The 9,194-nt window shown below is 36.3% G+C and overlaps 1 long non-coding RNA gene across 4 annotated transcripts; it reads left to right on the top strand.

Moving 5' to 3' along the window:
* The first annotated feature begins 5,492 nt into the window (after positions 1 to 5,492).
* LOC113330558 lies at positions 5,493 to 7,611 on the top strand. Of its 4 annotated transcripts, none has more exons than XR_003350330.1 (4): positions 5,493 to 5,862; positions 6,126 to 6,267; positions 6,375 to 6,492; positions 7,377 to 7,611. It is a non-coding gene; the product is annotated as an uncharacterized LOC113330558 (long non-coding RNA). The 4 variants fall into 4 exon arrangements; XR_003350316.1 differs by having other exon boundaries at positions 7,380 to 7,611; XR_003350319.1 differs by lacking the exon at positions 6,126 to 6,267.
* The last annotated feature ends 1,583 nt before the right edge of the window (positions 7,612 to 9,194 follow it).

Here is a 9,194-nt window from a genome sequence, read left to right on the forward strand (position 1 = left end):
GCATATGACTTGCAGGAATTAAAACAGTTTGGATCAAAATGCAGAAACATTAGACTCTCTAAAATACAAGAAATCTTCTTCAAACTGCCACAGAGGAATCAAATTCTGCTCTGTTGTGATGTGATCGCTGTCGTATGCGTAAAAATAATTATACTTTCTTACTACTCAAAATATATAATGAAGCAAGGGCAAGAAAGGATCGTTCCCACAGAGAGGACTTAGGTTGTCACTATGTTTTGGTTTCCTAAAGGTAACAAGGGGGATTTCTGATTTTTATAAACTAAATTATACTAAAAAAAATAAAGTAAAGCAAACATGCAAATCAAGATATAAAGATATTGGTTAAGGATATCATTTTCATTCACTAACATGTTCTTGTCTTAATAACTAGAATTGATATTTAATCTCTCATTATCAAAGGCCTTAGGATACCTTGATCACAAGTTTATCCCGCAAACCTCCTCTTATCATCAACAAACACATTAAAAGATGCGAATATGAATTTTATCTAAGAGAATAACCTAACGTGTAAAAGTACTAATCAAGTTTAATTTCCTAGATGCATTAAGTTCTATGAAATCAGGCCAATCAAAGCAATCGAACGTGTAAAAACACTAATCCGATTTAACAAAGGTTATGGTTCACATATGACTACAAGGATGCATCACTACAAGCTATAACCATATTTATGCTACTTGTAATCAGGAATCTATCACTTTTGCGTATAACAAATCCTAATCTAGCAATAGAGATGAAAACAAACTCAACCGATTCGCGACTCGATCAAACAAGTATTCAAATCATGTAACAATATAAATAGCGAATCATAATCGATAATATGGAGACAAAACTAATTTATCAAACAAGGATTCATGTTATGTGAAATCAACTTTATTCATAACCAAAAATAATAATCTAGCTCATGTTCATGGAATTCATAACAAGAATAAATAGAAGTTTCATGTTTCTAAACCCTAGAACAAAAGTAGAAGAAGAGATAAGATTTTCTCCCTCCGGAGAGGTCTTGCTTTTATATCACCTTCAGGTTCTTCACTTAGGTCGCACCCATCTGCTAAACTATGAAACAGCCCATAAGCCCAGTCAGACAGGTCCAAGTTATTTCGAGTCAAACCATCCACCTCACTGAGTCAACTCAGTGATAACCGATTCCACCAGAGGTTTGACTATTTTCTGATCAGTTCCCGCCAATTCCAGGCCTTTCAAATCCTTGCCTGCATTCATTCCTACACATTCGTCTAGCCGCAATCATCCATATGCATCAGCAGGCCTTTCCTTGCTTCATCTCAGCTGCTAGTTCAGCTCTCTTTGTCACTGCCACTGAACCTTGGCTAACACCAGCAACATATCTTAGTTCTAGCTTCTGCCATCAGTTCAACCACCACTGTTAATCTGTAGCTGCATTCCGACTCCAACAGCAACTCTGGTCCTTATTTTGCACCACAACATCGCCAGTAGCAACACCTGCATCTCAACCATCATCTCAGTCATCCACACAAGTACTAGCTTTAGCACCCATTTCAGCTCCATAACCTGCTCAGCTCATTTGCAACAGCATCATTCTTTCATGCGGCTCATTGCACGGCATACTCAAACCACTCTTCAACAGCCATCTCCTTCCACCTGCAATATCACTCCCTGCACTTGAGCTAACACCACCTGCACCAGTCACTGCACATGCCTCTCTGCGACAGCTCCACAGTCCATACCTCCAGAAATATCTTCAACTCCAGCTGCAATGTAACATGCCTGCAACACTCGTTTCCGCTCTGCCAACTCTATCTCAGCTCCATAGCACAAAACACCACAAGCCGCAGTTGTATACACAACCCAGACTCCATTGTCTTCTTGCTATGACTGCCTCCTCTCAACACCAAACCAACCTCAGTTACAGTAGCAATGCATTTCATCCATTCCCTGCGACAAACACTAGCACCTACTCAGCTTACAAGCTTGCATCTCAGTTGCATACTCCAACAGCATTTGCTTCCATTGCAGTTGCGTAGATGCAGAACAACACCATCTGCATTCCAAATAAATCCATCATCTCCAGCTGCTGTAGCTTCATACCCCATCTGTAACTTCTTCTTAGTTCAATTTAGCTCAACACATTCAATCCACTGCACCCATGAAAATCTCCATCCCAATCTTCACAGCAGAAAACTCCTAATTCAAACCACCACCAACACCACACTGCTACTGCCACTATTGATCCCAGGCCACCTGCAATTCCCAGTTCCACAGACTCAAACACCACCAATCAGTACTTGGTCATTTCCGATGTTCAATTCCATCCTCATACCACCTTAATCCACCATACCCTGATACACAGACATCATCATCTTCTGCATATAACTCCGGAACCTACACTGCAAACCCATTCTGAAATCACCAGTTAGAAATTCTCAACATCTGCCACAGTCTCAGCTTCTTTCTTTGAATCTGAACTGTTAAACCCATCAGAACCACCATGAGCTCAATCATCTCTGCCTTCAGATCATAACCCATTCACAGAAACAACACCTCCATCTCGAATTTCATCTTCATGGTTGCTCTCGCCTGAAATTAGTTGTATAAATACAACTCAAGTTCCGTTACATCTCCAGCCCACCAGTTCTCAATCAATCACTTCGAGAATCAAAGCCCTATCTCACCATCATCACACAGAATTCAACCCATCTTCTCGGTTCGATCATCACCCAGATTTCTACACACAAACCCTAATTTCAACAAATTAATGGCAGCGGTCAACTTCTCTTGATCTTCCTCCTTTACTTGATTCGAATCTCATTACCATCAAAACATCTTCTGAGATTTAAGTATTGGCAACATTAACAATCAAACTCAAATTCCCATTTCCTTGTGTTATTCAATTAAACACCAGCAGAACCAACTTCTCTCAATCTCATGGCAACAGCCGCAGCTTCTCTCGATTTGAGGCGAGTGGTAACGATAGACAAACTAGTTGTCTGAGAAACACTCGACCTAAGTAGGTCTCTCTGTACGGACTGGTTAATGGCACCTAGTGATTTGGATAAGGGCGTCCAGTTAATATGTTGCCTGTCAGCTTCGTAGAACTGACAATCCTATTCTCTTTCTTGCTCAATTCTACATGGACTCCAGATGGTTGTCCCTTAACTTTGGCTTGGCTCCTAGTGTCACTTGCTTGCAAAATGATGAATCCGCACTTTCTGCTCAAAACGAATGATTTCTCCTTTTTTCGCTTCAAATGATTCCATTGCACCTAATAACTGAAAACTAAACATAAGAGATGCAATTCATAAGGATAATAGCAAAGATAACATAAATACTAGATATAAAATTAGGTGTTTTACAACACCTATCATGATGGTGCATCAAAAGGTAATCCAGGTGCTTCTGGATATGGTTTCATTGCTAGAGAAAGTGAAGGAAATTGTGTAGTAGCCATAACATGAGGGTTGGGAATAGCTACAAAATGTATGCTGAAGTAATGGTTATTCTGTGTGCAGGAGAATGGGCCATAAACAGAGGTTACACATACTTGATTTTTAGATCAGATTCAAAAGCAGTTATTGAAGCTTTTAAAACTCACAAAGTCCCTTGGGTGCTGCAACTTGATGGCACAAAATATGTGGAAGTGTTGATGATCTGAATTTCTGTCACGGTTATAGAGAAATCAACTTCCCAGCTGATACTCTGGCCAAGAAAAGTTCAAGCCTAGCAAAAGTTATATACAATTCCAGCCCTCCTTTCTTACTACAATTGGAAAATGAGAACCAAACCTACTACAAATTTAGTTAGCTCATAAGAGAGTGTAGTTGTTTTCTTCCTTTTTGTTTTGTTTTTGTTATTCCTTGATCTCCTCTTTTGTAAGTTTGGAATTCTTTTGGTTACTAATAAAATTTTATTACTGAGCAAAAAAAATATATATATATTTCTTGAATAATCTTATTCTTATGCGAAAAGGGAAGTCCATAGACTAGACAAGGAGGTTATCAACCCATTACTTTATGAAAAACAGTGGGTACCAAGCACAACACAAACTTTTTTGTTTTAACATTACAAAGCGGTCCTTGGATAATCTTAATCAACAACTTGAAATTAATTTAATTATATCAATCAAATAAATACGATGCAGAATAAAAAGTAAAGTAAGAACACACGAATTTGAACACATATCAAATAAAGCTGTTAGAATGTTAGCCTACTATCATAATTCAGACTGGATGTAACTGAGACAGAATGACCCTTCAAGCTACCTTATTTAAGTCGTGCTCGTGCATCTCTAACTTCCGTAAGGTTACGCACTTGACTCCCCTAGCCGATGTCCTTTACAGATTTATGACTTGTTTCATATTCCTTAGTGAATACTAGCACTATCCTACCAGGACGCCTAATTGATTTCCTTTCAGATGTAAAATCAAGGAGATAAAAATCCCTCATAAACTAAGAATGATCTAAGTTGAATATTCATATTAAGGTTTTTACTTTTCAAACTTATAGAGATACCTAATCAAATCCATCTCATTGGAATATCAATTTCCAGACAAGTCTTAGATGAATTTTATGGAATCTTCAAACATGGATTACAATTAACAAGAGTTGTTATTCGATCAAGATTGAAGTTCTATCTAATCTTGTATTTGATCAATAATTCTTAAATGACCTTAAGTATAACATAAGAAAGCACCTTAGAATAGACAATAACAGTCATATGAATGACCAAGTCAAGATACATGTTATGAAACTATTAAGAGATAGTTCTACCTGTGCTTCTTGATCCAAGTGAAGTCTTCAGGTTATAAATAACTTGAGAAAAAATCATCGAAAAAGACAACCAAAAGACTAAACCCTAAATTGCGTATAATCTGCGGAGACAAGTCAAAACCATGTGAAGTAAATATCAACAAACTCTACTATAAGTGAACTGAAATGAAGCTGTATGTAGAAGCAAATCCAAACAAAATATTTAAGTTCTGACATTATAAGCTTATGACTAATAGATGAAAGATTTCAAAAAAAGTTTCCCTACCTTCGTTTCAGAGTAGTTGTTGAACATTCACAAACTACTGCTGTTGTGTGTGTATTTGTATCATGTTGAAGGAGTACAAAGTGAATTGGAAATTCACAGATCGGTGCAGAAATTATGAGGACCCATACAACACATGACATAAACTTTTGTTGATTCACTACAAGAAAATGAGTATTTTGCCACACCACTTTGCCACATGCCTACCAACGATGCGGCAACAGGTGGGTTTTAGCCTCACCCGATAATAAGTGAGGCAAAAAGAGTGACATCTTGCCATGGCTAAGGATTGGTGAGGCAAAAAGTCACTTTTTTCCTGCATGCAATTTCGTGGTGCGGCAGTATATCATTTGCTTCCACATCACTGTGGCAATAGGTAAAAAATTGGAATGTCAGCTATTAAATTTTTATTTTTATAAAAGAAAATTCCTATAAATATATTTAAGAAATAAATAAAAATAGCTCGAAATTCTCATCACTAATTTTCCAAAAAATATATCGTGAAAAGTCAAAACTCTTTCCACTGATTTCCGCATCTAAAATAGTTTTCATTAATCTCATAGTGGATGATAGAGTTTTTTCTTTCAAGTGTTGTTCCCTCGTCTCGTGATTGTCGAATCCTATGGTTTCATTATTTATCTTTTCTCTCTCAACATAAGATCCCTGGTTCAATACAAAACCATCATTCTCATCGCAACTAGACTAACGATTAAACCAACTTGTTTCTTTTGCTGATATCAAAGTCCCAAGAACAACAGATAACTCTTCGATTTCAACACTTTTCTTCTTCTCTTCATCATTCTCGTTACAGTCTCGAGTATCAACTTCATCAGGTATATTGTATTGAATTATTTTTTTAAGATTTCAATTTTTGAATTTGGGGGTGTTGAAATTAAGGGTTAGAGCACAGTTTAGGGATTTTGGTTAAGGGTTTTCCGAATGGTCTTTTGTTTTATTGATTTAATTAATGTGAATTTGATGTGTTCTGTATGGGATTTTATAAGGAGAAGAAAATAACAGTCAGAGAAGACGAGATTTGGGTTGTGCAATCTTACAAAATTTAATTCTAAATTTACATTCTCATATTTTTTAACAGTTTTCGGAGATCAAATTGATCGTTCTATATGTTACCCTGTTCATGGATTGTTCAGGGTCTTATGTATGCATTTGTTTGTGGAATTAGTCTTGGATTTTATATTTGGGTTTGCTTTGAACCGAGAGAAAAATCAGCAGGAATGGTAGGTTGGATATGTGATGTTTCCTTTGATCTTTATGTGATGAATATGTAAAATTCTCGAATATTTTGAGTTCTAAGTTTAATTTGGATTGTTGGGTGCCTTGTCAGATCCCAAATTGCAGGTCACGGAAGCTATAAAGGGAACCAAATCTACATGACGAACTTACCTTCTTAAGCACGAATATGGCACAAGAAGTGTTTGATGAAAGTCCTAAGAGAAACAGAGGTAAAATCTCTTCTTGCTTCTTTGAGCACGGTTTTGGCTCCCACTTTTCATATGCTAATTGAAACTATTGTAAATAGACACCTCGATTTTGCTTGTATTGTTTCTTTTTGCTGCTAGTAATTCTGATTTCATGTTATGGGCACATACCAGTTCCTATGTATAACATGGTCCTGATGCTTTTCTTTCTGTCTCTGTACGTTGATGTCTCTTAAAATCTACTGACAGTAGATAAATGACATTGGGTGGTTTAGTATGGTTACACATTTACGGGATTTTTATGATGATACGATACCAATGAGAAATGCAATTGTAGTTTTAGTAATCTTTGGTTACCTGGACTTACACCTCTTTATATAAACTTTGTACGTGTACTTAAATGTGACTGTGAGGCGAAGGCATATTTGATTTGGGCTACTTAGCTTTGTTGTGATTGTAAGTGTCGGGAAAGATAGTTTGCTACAGACTACGGTTTGAAATACATTGACAGGAAAATATCCACTTTCAGGACCTTTAGGTCACCTTTACAAACCTAGGAAGTAGATTTACAGACGTTAAACTAATTGACAGTACTTGTTCTTCTGTGATTTCCGTTCATAAATTTGGATTAAACAAAAATGTGAGGTAGCTATAAGTAAGTGGTCATAATTGTTGTTTCCAATGTAATCGCCATACATTTTAGCTAATGTGAATTATTTTCATGAATGCAAGTATGATTTCGGTATTCAAATGTTTGAACTTGAACTCTGATTTGCCCTGTTGTGTATTTACTCTGTTAATTGAGTCTGCCTGTTAATATGATACTCTTAATTGCCGCTCAAGCTTTCAATAAATTTGACGATTTTCTACCTTTTATTGATCTATTTTTCTTGGTGTATTTTTTTTAGCAGGATTTTGTGGCTTGGGAATGAATTTCTGGTGTGGATTTAGCATAGATTTGTGTCCTGGGAATGGATTTCTGGTGTGGATTTAGCGCAGAATAGGTTTAATTTGAAGCGTCAAGTGTATCATAAAAGTCTGAGATTGTGTAAATTTATTATATCTCGTCTTATTTCTAACGTAAAAGTTGTAATCAATATACATAGTAACAAACTTATATTTATGGAATTTCAATATTCCTTGTTCCGAACAACTTTTGTCTAGGAAATGCTTGATTTATATTTTACATTACCGTCTACTAATCAAATACCACAACAATGGTCTATAAACTACGGTAGAAACAATTCTGTTAATAGGCATTCGCCGCAGAGATGTTGCTGCAATACATATCTTCTTGCCACACTTATGTTGTTGCAAAATAAGACTACAACAGCAGCCAAGCGGTGTGGCAAAAGACATTTCATAAAAAATAAATAAACAAATATTCTTTTGATGCACATTATTGCCTCATTATTTGATGTGGCTAGAAACCCACCTTTTGCTACAATATACATAAAGTGTGGCAATAACTTTTTGTCACACAGGTTGTTGCCACAGGGTGTGACAAAAGGATTTTGCCGCATGAAATAGGGGTTCTTGCCACACAGTGGACATGTTGCAATACACTAACTTTCTTGTAGTGATTCCTGCAAAATTTCAAGAGTGTTAAATAAATCATATTTCACATATAAATATGACAACATATTGATACAAACAGTCGAAGAGTAAGTAATAAGATTACCTGAATCCATCGTCATCTCTTAATGTTAATAGACATGTACTGAAACTGCCAATTACACAAATATGAAAGAATTAGAAACTATTGAATTATGAAGACCACCATACCTAATGGATTCACGAGAATAACATACCCACAACTTTCACTATAATGCATGAATACAATGCAAATAATATAACGAAGATCACAATAGAGACTTATCGGACAAAGTTCACCAACAACATAATCCCATATTAACATCACGAACAACATAATACCTCAAAAGCAATTATATACTGAAGATTAATATCCATAAGTTTGAAATCAATATGATAAGCATAAATCAAACTAGTGTGTTTACTAGGGATTGATATTCCCCCAGGTGGCTACTAACGCTTCAATTGACCTGCACTATAGTCACCTGCGCAATAAAATATAACAGAACCCAAACCACACAAATACACAAAGAAAAACTGATTATATTAATATTTCCGGTTCACATAGATAATTAGGATTCGAAGTTTTTTCTTATGCACAACTGCAACACAGTTCTTTTAGCATAATTGCCTAAGAGTCTTCCTTATGCACAACTGCATAAGAATCTACATGTAAGCATGTGATAGACACATTTTTGTGTCTAATTTGTCCTCAATGTCTGTCTTGTTGGAACTCTATTTTTGTACTAATATTTTGTTTTTATGTATTTTTAGGAAATAAACATTTTTGGAAAATTCGGCTCGAAAAGTTGATTTTGGCACCCGGAGGACAAGTGTTATTCGGACTCTCGCTTTTGGATAAGGGGTAAAATAATTACTAAGGGGCACCCCCAGGTCACCCCAAGGCATCTGCTATTCGCACCCCAGTCCAGGATAGGGGGCATATCATCTTCAACCTTTTGAAATTCAAATTTTGGCGGGAAAAAATGTTCTTGTGAACTGCCGTGACTAGGGTTGAGGATTTGAAGGTGTTCCAGTGAGATTCAACGGCCCAAATTAAATGGGTTTGTTCCTAGGGCCTAGACAGAGCTGGTATGGGTGTTGGATTTGGTCAAATTTGGTTATATAATCGG

Source organism: Papaver somniferum, chromosome 1 (assembly GCF_003573695.1).
Source record: "Papaver somniferum cultivar HN1 chromosome 1, ASM357369v1, whole genome shotgun sequence".
Lineage (NCBI taxonomy): Eukaryota > Viridiplantae > Streptophyta > Magnoliopsida > Ranunculales > Papaveraceae > Papaver > Papaver somniferum.